We start from the raw sequence: 14,982 nt of genomic DNA, 5'->3' as shown, positions 1-14,982 counted from the left end.
CGAGATGGCATCCAGCTGAGATATTTTCGCACCCGCATAAAGAGGTTTCTTCGACGAGGCCAAGACCTCCAAGAAGGCCTTTGCGGTTGCCTCCGGCTCCTCCGGTTCATTCTCTGAAGGTGTCGCATTTGCCGTTTCTGCAACAATGACATCATCTAGCATGTCCCTGACCCCGTCGTCCTCATATCCATCGATGCGTTGTCGCATCACCTCCTCTCTACCACGGTCCTGCTCGGCTATGTTTATCGGCGGCATGTCAAAGTTTGGCATATATCCGTGCGTGCGAAGGTGCTCACTCATGTCCGTCTGATTTCTACGGTGACGTCTGGCACATCTCGCACAGGGGCATGGTGGGATAATTCTCATTGGACGACGGAATATCTCCTTCAAATACACATCGGTTTTCGCGATCCACTCTGATGTTACTCGATTCCGACGGATAAAACCACTGTACATCCACTGATTATCTGCCATCCTCTGCTTTTTTGCAACCCACACAACATAATTAAGGATTCACTTAAATTAATCACATCAAATTTTCAGTTTCTACCGCGTTTAATCCACCTACATCTCTAATAGGTAAAGATGGGTCCTAATCCCACCCGAGAATGTGTAGATTGAGTACGTTGTCCACGCTCTACCCCGTTCCGAGACAAAATTTCGGCAGCACCTCCCCGCTGTTCTCCAGATACACGTCTCGGCAAAATGCCGAGAGAATGTGCATCCGGAGAACAACAGGGAGGCGCCGCCGAAATCCTGTCTCGGAACGGGGTAGAGCATGAACAACATACCCAATCTACACATCCTCGGGCTGTCCGTGGAAAGCGCTGGACAATCCGAAAGAGCTGCGGTGATAAATATGCAATTGAATGCATATTTATCGATGCAACCCTTTCGGACGGGAGACCTAGGTTACGCGACTTGATGTGAAAATTTAATCTAGTGACATGGAAAAAAAGTGGATGGGGTCATGGAATTGCTACTCACCCTCCGATGTAGAGGATGTAGTCGATCAAAGGAGGGACGATCCTGGACCAACACCTCCAACGTCGACGGTCACTCCACGAAGATGGGAACACCACAAATCCTGTTAATTCCATCAAGTGAAAAAAATTAGGTCTTCACCTCACATTAACCATTTGGCACAACATTATGAATCGACATGAAACAAATGTCAAATTGCAAAAAAAAAATCCATGAACACAAGCAACAAGAACAACGGGTGCTCACTGGGGCTGGGAGCGGGCACGGCGGCGTCTGGCGATGGAGGGAGGAGCTCACTGGGGCGGGAGTGTCCGTGGAAAAAATTAGGTCATCACCTCACATTAAGCATTGACACATTAAACTATGAAAAAAAATCATATTTTCTCAAGTGTCAATTTTGGAAGCACTTATCATATCCCAATTTAGGTAATCACCTCACATTAAGCACTGACATATCATTTTTTTAGCAAGATCATCATGATGAAATAACCACTTATCATATCCCAAATTTGAAGACATCTCACATAGCTACTTAACAACATCACAAACTAAAAATAAAAACTAAATCATGCATCCATTCATTTTGCCCAGATTCATCCATCCATCTAAGACACATAGAACATTCATCCATCTAACAACCTAACAACATCCAACATCCATCCATTCATACATCCAACATCCATCCATTCATACATCCAATAGTAGCTAAATCATGCAAAAAATGAAGAAAAAAAGACAAAGGAGTGCTAGCTCACCGAGGAGAGCGGTGTCACGGCTGTGGAGTTGGGGCCGGCGGTGTAGGGGACGGGAGGGCCGGGGCGTGGCTGGGCCGGCCAGAGAAGCACGGCCAACGGGAGGGCCAGGGCGGTGCGGCCGGCGGGGAGGTCAGGGCGCGGGGGTGGAGAGGGCAGGGGCGGGGTCGCGCGCGGCGGCGCCGGGCTGGAGAGGCGGGGACGGGGCTGGGCCGGGGTGGAGGTGAGGCGGCGCGGGGGTGGAGAGGGCAGGGGCGGGGGCGCGCGCGGCGGCGCCGGGCTGGAGAGGCGGGGACGGGGCTGGGCCGGGGTGGAGGCGAGGCGGCGCAGGTGTGGAGGAGGAGGCGGCGCGGGTGTGGAGGAGGAGGCAGCGCAGCGTGGCGGGTGGGGAGTCGGGGCGCGATGGGGAATGGGTGGAGGGGGCGAGCCCGTGAGTGGATAAGGCGATGTATGCCGACGGCTAAGCCGTCGGCATATCTGACGATGCCACGTGTCACATATGCCGACGGCTTAGCCGTAGGCATACATATTTTTTAGATTTTTTAATATTTTCTTATAGTTATATTTTTCTTTTTTTAGATTTTTTAATATTTTCTTATAGTTATTTTTTTAGATTTTTTTATAGTAATATTTTTGCATTTTATGTTTTTATGTATTATTATTTCATATAGATTTTTTAATTCTTTTAACCGCTCGGCCCTCTCCTCTCCCGGAACCACACAGAGAGGAGGGGAGGGGAGGCGCCGAACTCGAGTAGCTTCGTCCGCCGAGGTCGTGGCCTGGTCGCGGGTCCGGGAGCGCCATGGCCACCGCCTTCCGTGCTCGATTTGGAGCTTAGTTGGTGAGGTGAGTGAAGGGGGAGGGGGTCGTCGATGGTGGGGGTGGGGGCGGCGGCGGATCCAAGTCCGTCGGAGGGAGATGGTTGGTGCTCCCAGACACCTGGGAGCAACATCCGTGCCAAACCCACAGCTACATCCCCTCCATGTAGACCCGACGCGTCCGTTTCCCCCCTCCAAGTGCCGGCGGTGGCGCCGTCCGTGAGGGGGGCCAAACCCCGGAGACGCGTGCGGCCTCTTCGGACATGCCACAACACCACCCCGCATGTATGAGGGCCCGGTACGACGCTCCGGTGGCATTGCTACCCCCCAGGGCCCCCGTCCCGCCTAACCCTGGAGCGGTTGACCACGGGATCTAGCCCTTTGACTTTGCACGGATGGGCTTTGACCAGTGGACCTCTCCACCCGGTTGTGTCGGGTCGGCCCAGAGGGACACCGGGGAGCAACATCTGGGCCAAACCCACAGCTAAATCCACTCCGTGTAGACCCGATGCGGTAGTTTCCCCCCTCCAGGTGCCGGCGGCGGCGCCGTCCGTGAGGGGGGCCACGCACCGGAGACGCGTGCGGCCTCTTCGGACATGCCACAACACCACCCCGCATGTATGAGGGCCCGGTACGACGCTCCGGTGGCATTGCTACCCCCCAGGGCCCCCGTCCCGCCTAACCCTGGAGCGGTTGACCACGGGATCTAGCCCTTTGACTTTGCACGGATGGGCTTTGACCAGTGGACCTCTCCACCCGGTTGTGTCGGGTCAGCCCAGAGGGACACCGGGGAGCAACATCTGGGCCAAACCCACAGCTAAATCCACTCCGTGTAGACCCGATGCGGTAGTTTCCCCCCTCCAGGTGCCGGCGGCGGCGCCGTCCGTGAGGGGGGCCATGCACCGGAGACGCGTGCGGCCTCTTCGGACATGCCACAACACCACCCCGCATGTATGAGGGCCCGGTACGACGCTCCGGTGGCATTGCTACCCCCCAGGCCCCCCGTCCCGGCTAACCCTATAGCGTTTGACCACGGGATCTAGCCCTTTGACTTTGCACGGACGGGTTTTGACCAGTGGATCTCTCCACCCGGTTGTGTCAGGTCCGCCCATAAGGACACCCGGGAGCAACATCCAGGCCAAACCCACAGATACATCCACTCAATGTAGACTCGACGCATCCGTTCCCCCCTCCAGGTGCCAGCGGCGGCGCCGTCCGTGACGGGGCCACACCCCGGAGATGCGTGCCGCCTCTTCGGACATGGCATAACACCATCTGATTGTGGTAGGTCATCCGATATATATATGAACACTTGGAGCAAAGTCCCCTTCGTATAGACCCGATGCGGTTGTTCCCCATTCCAGTTGCCGGCTGGCGGCGGCACCGTTCGTGAGGGGGGTCACACCGCTCTGTACAGAACCGAAAAATAATGTATGTATGCTTATTAACACATACTGTATGTAAGTTAGTTAAATAATAATAATAAAGAAAACAGTGAAGAAAAAGAAAAAAAACTATATGTATGCTTATTAACACATACTATATGCTTATTAACATACTATATGCTTATTAACACATACTATATGTATGCTTATTAACACAATCTATATGTATGCTTATTAACCCATACTGTATGCTTAATAATAATAATAATAATACTATATGGGAAAAAGAAAAAAAGAAAAACAACTATGCCGACGGCATAGCTGCGGCCAGGGCAGATGGACAGCGCCGCGGATCGATGACGTGTCAGATATGCCGACGGCAGCCGTCGGCATAGGTCCTGGTCGGTGCGCTCTGGATCGGTGACGTGTCACCCGTATCTATGCCGACGGCCACCCGTCACGGCCGTCGGCATAGATTTGACGTCGTTAGCCGGCCGTGATGAGTGTTGTCGGCGGGCCCGCATCTATGCCGACGGCTGCTGTAGGCGTAGTCTGGGATAAGCCGACGGCTGCTGTCGGCGTAGACGGGGATAGCCCGACGGCCATTGTACGCCGACGGCCAGGACCTAGCTGTCGGCATAGCTCTGGTTAGGCCGACGGTTGCCGTCGGCATACATTTGGCTGTCGGCTTAGAGCCCTGTTCCGGTAGTGCATGGAGGGCTGTTATTGCGGGCCCAGCTGGAGAAGCCAAGCTATCTGCTCGACGGAGCTTGAAGCAGTGGAAATCGTCGGCTTCCGAGGAGACGACTATGAGTTCAGTTTCTTGGAGATGGTGTTCAGATGTGCGCCGATGCTTAGAACAATGACGGTGAAGCAGTCGAGCGAGGTCGCGCCAAGCGAAGAGAAAATTCACAACATCTTCAAGGCGCATCCTTTTGTGGAATGTGTTTTATCTTCTTAGTCTGCAACTGTCTATCAATGGCTCCTAGCTATATATATCTATCAGCAGGATGCAACTGGGATTTAAGTTCTATTGAGACTGCATAAACTTATCTTGTCGAGGCCTCATTTGTGCAAGGATTCGGATGTGACTTGTGCGTTGGTACCAGTTAAGAGATTCATCGTTGGAAAGTGATGCCATTCAAATGAAGAAACAATTGCCTAGTTCAGAAATTTCTTATTTACCCTTGACAATACCAATGGGGGTGCGCATCGCTACAATAAGTCAGTGTCAAATCTGTTAGAGCTAAACAAGACGTGTACTAAGTCCGAGTTGTACTCGCACCTGTGTCCGAGTAGTACTCCTAATTAGTAGTCCGACTAGTATTAGCTCGTACGTCTTGGCTGTTATTTATAGCCATGTAAAGCTCCCTGTAAGAACCAAACCAACGAAAGAGAAAAGCAATACAAAGTATTCAACTGGTGCGACAGGCACCTGTGGCCATCACATCGATTTTGTGTTTCCTGTTCACTCCGTCGAGAGAAGTCGCTATGATCCGCCAAGATCGAAACGATCCAGCAGAAGCTAGTCTCGTACGTACGTCTACGGCAAGAGTTCGTCCAGAATCAATTAAGCTGCCCGCCTGCTAGCTTTGCACATACATGGTAGCTATTTGCGTGTGCTAGCCTGCACGGACGTATTGTTTCTGGAGGATATGAGCTAGCATTCTAAAGCTAACAATTGGTATCAGAGCCTCGATGATCTACGATGATGGACAGCGACGCTGAGTCCGTCAAATCCGGCAACGGCGGTTTTAAGGGAAACAAGTTCGTCGACGGCGGTTCCAAGGTGAACAAGTCCATCAACGGCAGTTCCAAGGCGAACAAAAACATCGAAAAAGTGAAGAAGGGCGGCAAGTCAGCGACCAATGGTGACGGAACGTGTGGCGCCAACGTGCAGGCGCATCACCGACGCCAACTACGGCGTGTGGGCGGTCAAGATGAAGATTATTCTCTGAACCCTTAGAGTGTGGAAGGCTATTACGGACGACGACATCGACGAGGAATGCGACGAAGGTGTCATGGCCGCCATAGCCCAGTCTGTGCCAGATTCCGTGTTGATGACATTGGCGGAGTTCGAGACAGCAAGAGAGGCGTGAAACACACTCAAAGAGATGAGGATCGGAGAAGATCGCGTCACGAAGGCTCGGACACAAGTGTTGAAGCGCCAATTTCACAAGTTGCAGATGGAGGAAACTGAATCGGTGAACGACTATGCCATGCGTCTGACTACTTTGGTGGGAGAGATCCGCGCGCTTGGTGCAAAGCTCGATGAGACCGAGATTGTGGAGAAGTTTTTTAGTTCGGTGACTGATAAATTCACGTCCATCATCGGCACGCTCGAGCAGCTTTACGACATCGACGACATGACCATAACGGAGGCGATCGGACGCTTGCGGACGTGGGAAGAGAATGCGCGTGGCTGTCGGGAGGGCAAAGGAGGAGGTGGTGACCAACTGATGTACTCGCGCGCAGATTGGGAGTCCCCAAGTAGCAAAGGAAGGCGCAATGTTGGCGAAGACTCAAACAACGCGAAGAGCGGCGGACAAACCTGAAAAGGCAAAGGCAAAGGAAATCCATAAGGTCGTGATAAGGCGGACCGATCTAAAGAGCGGAAGCCACGGAACTTGGATATGTCCGAGGTCAAGTGCTATAACTGCAATGAGATGGGTAACTTTGCGAAGGATTGTTCGGAGCCTAACAAGCGGGAGATCAAGGCAAATTTGGCGAAGCAGGAAGACGAACGTCCAAGTCTTCTGATGGCCGAAGTTTGTGATCTCGTCCAAACGGTGGTTGTGAAACCAAGCCGGAAGGTGATACTTCATGAGAACAAAGTAATATCGAAGTTATCCGGAAACCAGAACGTGTCATGGTATCTAGACACGGGTGCCAGTAACCACATGACGGAGTGCAAGGAGAAGTTCCTCGAGTTAGAATATGTTGTTCAAGGCTCGGTCAAGTTTGGTGATGGTTCAAATGTGGAGATTTGCGGGTAAGGTTCTGTCCTCTTTGAGGGTCTCACAGGAGAATATCACATACTCATCGGAGTGTACTACATCCTACGGCTTCGCAACAACATCATCTCTGTCGGGAAACTTGACGAGAATGGATTCAAGGTGGATATTGAGAACGGAGTGATGACGATCTTCGACAACCTCCAAAACGTGCTAGTGCGTGTGAATCGCATGCGGAACAGGCTCTATATCATCAAGCATGATCAATCTAAACCGGATAGTTGGCTCGCCAAGAGTGATGATGATCCGTGGTTATGGCATGCTAGATTTGGACATGTTAACTTCTACGCCTTGAAGAAGATGTCGAAGATGGAGATGGTATATGGGATGCCATTTATCGACCATGTTGACCGAGTATATGATGGGTGCTTGGTTGGAAAACAACACTACAGGCCGTTCCCTGCTCACTTTACCTATCGTGCAAGTGATGCACTCGAGCTGTTCCATGGTGATTGATACATCTCAAATGTATCTATAATTTTTGATAGTTCTATGCTGTTATATTATCAATCTTGGATGTTTTACAATCATTTATAGTCATTTTATATCATTTTTTGGTACTAACCTATTGACATAGTGCCAAGTGCTAGTTGTTGTTTTTTCATGTTTTTTACATCGCACAAAATCAATATCAGACGGAGTCCAAACGGCCCGAAACTTCACGGAGAATTTTTATGGACCAAAAGGAACACAACGGGCCCTAGTTGCGCCTGGGGGTGCCCCGAGGGGGGCACAATGGTTGTGCCCACCTCGGGTGCCCCCCGGACCGCCTCTTTGCTCTATAAATACCCCAATATTCCAGAAGCCCTAAAAGCATTGACGGAATATTCATCCAGCCGCCGCAGAGTCCAGAACCACCAGATCCAATCTAGACACCATCTCGGGTGGGGTTAACCACCTCCATTGGTGCCCCTCCGATGATGCGTGAGTAGTTCTTTCTAGACCTTCGGGTCTGTAGTTAGTAGCTAGATGGCTTTCTCTCTCGCTGGATTCTCAATACAATGGTCTCTTGGAGATCCATATGATGTAACTCTTTTTGCGGTGTGTTTGTTGGGATCTGATGAACATTGAGTTTATGATCAGTTATATATTTTTATATCCATGAACGTTATTTGAGTTTCTTTGATCTCTTATATGCATGATTGCTTATAGCCACGTATTTCTTCTCTGATATTTGGGTTTTGTTTGGCAAACTTGATCTATTTATCTTGCAATGGGAAGAGGTGCTTTGTAGTGGGTTCGATCTTACGGTGCTTGATCCCAGTGACAGAAAGGGAAACGATACTTATGTATCGTTACTACTGAGGATAAAACGATGGGGTCTATCTCTACATATTTAGATCTTGTCTACATCATGTCATCGTTCTTATTGCATTACTCCGTTTCTCCATGAACTTAATACACTAGATGCATGCTGGATAGTGGTCGATGTGTGGAGTAATAGTAGTAGATGTAGGCAGGAGTCGGTCTACTAATCTTGGACGTGATACCTATATAATGATCATTACCTGGATATCGTCATGAGTATTTGAAGTTCTATCAATTGCCCAACAATAATTTGTTTATCCACCATTTTCTATTTGTCTCGATAGAAGCCACTAGTGAAACCTACGGCCCCCAGGTCTTCTTTCTCATATATTTGCCTTTGCGATCTACTTTTTCCTTGCATTTATTTTCAGATCTATTAAGCCAAAAATACAAAAATACCTTGCCGCAATTTTTCCTTATTTATTTTAGTTGGCGTTCGATCTATCAATTTACTACAAATTTATCTCACGTCCATTTGACACTTGAGGCGCCGTACCCCAGAAGGGATTGACAACCCCTTTAACACGTTGGGTTGCGAGGATTTGTTATCTGTGTGCAGGGGCTGTTTACGTTGTGTTGCTTGGTTCTCCTACTGGTTCGATAATCTTGGTTTCATATCTGAGGGAAATACTACCGCCGCTGTGCTGCATCATCCCTTCCCCTTTGGGGAAATACCGACGTAGCTTCAAGCGACATCAAAAGGAATTTCTGGCGCCATTGCCGGGAGGATCTTCAACTTATACCAGGTTCCTAATCACAAATCTCATCTCCTTGCAATTTACATTATTTTCCATTTGCCTCTCGTTTTCCTCTCCCCCACTTCACAAAAAAATTATCATTTTGTTCGCCTCATTTTCGTTCGCATTTTTCTCGTTCGATCTTATGTTTGCTTGTGTTACCATGTGCCTTCTACATGCTTGCATCTTCGCTTGCTAAAAATATATTGATATGGATCCCCATCCACTTGCTAATATTTTTAAAAAATCCAATCATGATGAACCAATTGCTAGTGAGTTGAGTGCATTAGATTATCTTTATGAAGTTTTGCTTGAGAATCGTGAATCTGAAAATTGTAATGAAGAAATTTATGAAGTGATTCATGATAGCTCCTTGAATGAAAAGCAAGATTGGAATAATTTTACTATAAATTCTATTAATGTTAATTGTGCTAATAATATGCAAAACCCCAAGCTTGGGGATGCTTGTTTTGTCATGTCCACTACTTATTGCAATGATCATGATTGGGGTGATAATGTTTCGTATGATCTTTAAAATTTATTTAAGCCTCATGATGAATATGTTTGCGATAATATTGAAAGTGGGTTTGGAAGACTATCAACTTTAGCTAAAAATGATCCCACTATTTTGGAAGAGTGTCAACTTTGCATGCATGTGGATCATAAAGAGAAAATTTTATATGATAGTTATAATATTGGATTTGATTATTATCCTACACATAAGTATTATGAGAGAGGAAAATATGGTTGTAGAAATTTTCATGTTATTAAATTTCCTCTCGTTGTGCTGAGATTGTCAATGTTTTATTCCTCTCCTATGCATATGCTAGATATTTCTTGTCTTGATAATTTGTTTTCCTATAAAATTCCTATGCATAGGAAGTATGTTAGACTTAAATGTGTTTTTCATATATTTCATGATGGTCTCTATGTGTTTCAATCCTTATCTTTCGTGTGAGCATCACTAAAATTTTATGCGTAGCTAAGGGCGTAAAACTATAGCGCTTGTTGGGAGGCAACCCAATGAATAAAATTTATTTTTGCTTTATGCTTTCTGTTATTGAGTGTTAACACAATTATGCTACTGTTATGATTGTGTTTTTTGTGTTTTAATTAGTGTTTGTGCCAAGTAAAGCCTTTAGGATCTTCCTGGGTGATAGTTGTTTGATCTTTCTAAAAAATAGAAACTTTTGCGCTCACGAAAACAATTCTCATTTTTTATCAGAGTGTGCTTTAATGCCAATTCTATTTGCAGTAGTTTAATATACAAATTTCGGAGGTCGTCCTAATTTTTAGAGTTTTTGGAGTTCCAGAAGTATTCGAAATAATCAGATTGCTACAGACTGTTCTGTTTTGACAGATTCTGTTTTCTTTGTGTTGTGTGCTTATTTTGATGGCTCTATGGTTTTCTTTGATGAGTTTTTGCCATAGAAAAGTTGGAATACAGTAGATATAATACAAAAACAAAATATTAATTGGTTTGACACAACACTTATAGTAGTGGTTTATTTTTTTACACTAACGGATCTCACGAAGGTTTTGTTGAGTTTTGTGTGATTGAAGTTTTCAAGTTTTGGGTTATCTTACGATGGATGAAGGAATAAAGGATAGAAGAGTCTAAGCTTGGGGATGCCCCGGCATCCCAAGCTATTATCCAAAAATGAGCAAACAACTAAGATGTGTTATTCATGCTAGATGTGTTTGTTTCGCTCGTGGAGCGGTGAGGGGTAGCTAATATTTTCCATGCTAGATGTGTTATTCTCACGATGAGTGTTTATTCGCATGTCATTGCACGAGAGTAAGGCAAAGGTATTAGGGATGCCCAGTCCCGAAATGAAAAATGAATTTACTTTATGTTGTCAAATAATAAATTCATTGGAAAGTGTTGATATGGAGGGCAACCGTGGATACGGCTAGCCATGGAAAGTGAAAGTATGGTTGAAAAAGGAATAACCTTTATTTTATGTTTGGGAACCGCCTATGATATATCTAGCATGGAAAGTGTTGGGAACTCTAAGTCGTTTTCATTGGTGGGATGGATACACCTCCCAAAATGTTTTTATCTCTAAGTTTTTCGCTTTGAGCTCTGGCACCTCTACAAATCCCTACTTCCCTCTGCGAAGGGCCTTTCTTTTACTTTATGCAATTTTTATTTTTGAATTTGAGTCACCATCTTCTCTTATAAAAGCAACAACTAGGAGGCAATATGATCGTACTGAAGTATTGGGTGTAGCTAATATTCGAGTTTGTTTCATGAATGGCTCAATGGTTGAGCATGATGGGCTAGGGATAACTTATTTTAACATTGATATTTTGAAAGACGTGGTTGATTATTGATATGCTTGAGTATCTAAATTACCAACTAAACTATTGCTTTGAACAACTAAAAGTGCAAATGTCCATGCTATAAAGAAAATAAATATGATATGACATGTTAGGCAACATTCCACATCAAAAATTCAGTTTTTATCACTTACCTACTCGAGGACGAGTAGGAATTAAGCTTGGGGATGCTGATATGTCTCCAATGTATCTATAATTTTTTATTGTTCCATGTTGTTATATTATCAATCTTGGATGTTTTACAATCATTTATAGTCATTTTATATCATTTTTTGGTACTAACCTATTGACATAGTGCCAAGTGCGAGTAGCTATTTTTTCCATGTTTTTTACATCGCAGAAAATCAATATTAGACGGAGTCCAAATGCCTTGAAACTTCACGAAGAATTTTTATGGGACAGAAGGAACACAACGGGCCCTAGCTGCGCGTGGGGGGTGCCCTGAGGGGGAACAACCCACCAGGGCGCGCCAGGAGGCCCAGGCGCACCCTAGTGGGTTGTGCCCACCTCGGGTGCCCCTCGGACCACCTCTTTGCTCTATAAATACCCCAATATTCCAGAAACCCTAAAAGCATCGACGAAATATTCATCCAGGCGCCGTAGATTCCAGAACCACCAGATCCAATCTAGACACCATCTCGGATGGGATTCACCACTCCATTGATGCCTCTCCGATGATGCGTGAGTAGTTCTTTGTAGACCTTCGAGTCCGTAGTTAGTAGCTAGATCGCTTTCTCTCTCTCGCTGGATTCTCAATACAATGGTCTCTTGGAGATCCATATGATATAACTCTTTTTGCGGTGTGTTTGTTGGGATCTGATGAACTTTGAATTTATGATCAGTTATATCCTTTTATATCGATGAAAGTTATTTGAGTTTCTTTGATCTCTTATATGCATGATTGCTTATAGCCTCGTATTTCTTCTCCGATATTTGGGTTTTGTTTGTCCAACTTGATCTATTTATCTTACAATGGGAAGATGTGCTTTGTAGTGGGTTCGATCTTACGGTGCTTGATCCCAGTGACAGAAAGGGAAACGACACGTATGTATCATTGCTACTAAGGATAAAACGATGGGGTCTATCTCTACATAGATATATCTTGTCTACATCATGTCATCGTTCTTATTGCATTACTCTGTTTCTCCATGAACTTAATATACTAGATGCATGTTGGATAGCGGTCGATGTGTGGAGTAATAGTAGTAGATGCAGGCAGGAGTCGGTCTACTAATCTTGGATGTGATGCCTATATAATGATCATTTCCTGGATATCGTCATGAGTATTTGAAGTTCTATCAATTGCCCAACAGTAATTTATTTATCCACCATTTGTTATTTTTCTCAAGAGAAGCCACTAGTGAAACGTACGGCCCCCGAGTCTTCTTTCTCATATATTTGCCTTTGCGATCTACTTTTTCCTTGCATTTATTTTCAGATCTAATAAAGCAAAAATACAAAGATACCCTGCTAGATTTTTTCCTTATTTATTTTAGTTTGCGTTCGATCTATCAATTTACTACAAATTTATCTCACGTCCGTTTGCCACTTGAGGCACCGTACCCCGGAAGGGATTGACAACCCCTTTAACACGTCAGGTTGCGAGGATTTGTTATCTGTGTGCAAGGGCTGTTTACGTTGTGTTGCTTGGTTCTCCTACTGGTTCGATAACCTTGGTTTCATATATGAGGGAAATACCTACGGCCGCTATGCTGCATCATCCCTTCCTCTTTGGGGAAATACCGACGTAGCTTCAAGCGACATCGGTGATCTATGTGGCCCTATCACACCGGCAACTCACGGAGGAAAGAAGTACTTCTTCCTTATGGTAGATGACTAATTGAGATACATGTGGGTCATTCTCCTACGATCTAAAGACGAGGCGTTTGAAGTGTCCAATAAGCTGAAGGCTGCAATGGAGATTGAACACAAGCTGAAGGTTCACGCTCTAAGAACAGATCGCGGCGAAGAGTTTACGTTGAACGATTTCAACAACTACTGGGAGCAGATTGGCATGAAGAGGTTCCTCACGGCACCTTATACGCCGTAGAAGAACGGGGTTGTTGAAAGGCGCAATCGAACCGTCCTTGACATGGCGAGAAGTTTACTCAAAAGCAAGAACTTGCCGGGGACCTTTTGGGGAGAAGGTGTCTCGACGGCGGTCTATCTTCTCAATCGGGCTCCAACGAAGGCGGTGATCGGCAAGACTCCGCACGAAGCAATTTACGGACGTAAGCCAAATGTGTCTCATCTACGGACGTTTGGGTGCGTGGCACATGTGAAGACGGCGGAGCCGCATCTCTCAAAGCTTGCCGACCGTAGCACCAAGCTGGTGTTCATCGGATACGAGAGGAGTTCCGGCACCAAGGCATACCGCTTATACGATCCACGAACCAAGCGTCTACGGATTTCACGTGACGTTGTGTTTGAAGAAAATCAAGCGTAGAATTGGAGCCCAGCAACCAACGATGCTCCAAACGGTAATATATTCACAGTTGAATTTCCAATTGATGATGATGCAGGGGAAGACGTCCAGGTGGTTGGCAAGACACCCAACCAAGGTGACTGCAATGGTAGTGATCACCATGGTGCCGACACCGACGACGACGCGCATGGGTCGCAAGGTGATAGGGACAACGACGCACACGACACGGGCGGAGATCTCGATAACGAGGCGCATAGTGACGATGACAATCAAGATGATGGTCACGGTCACGATGACTACGCCGACGACGAGGATGCCAATGATCTGGCATCTACCACGCTCGAGACTCAACGATCTTCCTCAAGTGCATCGACGCCGACACAATTTGTGTGGCCCCCTTCGCAAGCCACGACGGGTTCTTTCGGGCCTCATCGCTACAAGACTCTCAAGAAACTCTACAAGTATGCAAAGACAGTTACGCTCGAGTACTCTGGACTATCACTAGTGCAGAACCGGGCAATACCACCGGTTCGTAAGGCCCTTTAGTGCCGGTTCGGTAACCGGCACTAAAGTGTGGGCACTAAAGCCCCCCCCCCCCCGTTTAGTACCGGTTCAGCACGAACCGGTGCTAAAGGGCAACCACGTGGCACGAGCCAGCTCCGGGGGCAGGGAGCCCTTTAGTACCGGTTGGTGACACCAACCGGTAATAAAAGGTTGGGGGGTTTTGGGTTTATGATTTCTTTTTCATTTAATTTTGTGCTTTCCATTTAATTCTTTTTCGTTTGCTGGTATTTTACGATACTGCATATTGTACACGTTATGCATATATATAAATATAATTTCTAGTAGAACCGATCATATATATATATCATCGAATGTCTCACAACCACCATTAATTAATTCACACATATATACACACATGTATATATATATACAATTAGCTATCTATATACAATTTCTCCTAATTGGTGCCTTCGGAGCCAGTGAAATTAGCCTAATTGGTGCCTTCGGATCACGATAACAATTGGAAGTGGTTCATGGGGGCGGTAGCGGGTAAAAGTATTCTCCTTTGGGATCTATGACCTGGTCGAGCAAAAATCCCGCTATTTCCTCTTGAATTGCTTCTGTGCGGTCCTCTGGTAGGAGCTTCTCCCGCACCTCTTTGAACTGTTAAGAAGGAGATAAATATGCATGTGTATTAGTTGTGTGACTAGAT

This window comes from Triticum urartu, chromosome 7A (genome assembly GCF_056163025.1).
Source record: "Triticum urartu cultivar PI428250 chromosome 7A, HENAU_Tu73, whole genome shotgun sequence".
Lineage (NCBI taxonomy): Eukaryota > Viridiplantae > Streptophyta > Magnoliopsida > Poales > Poaceae > Triticum > Triticum urartu.
The sequence above is the reverse complement of the archived record's forward strand: the minus strand, read 5'-3'. Positions refer to the sequence as shown.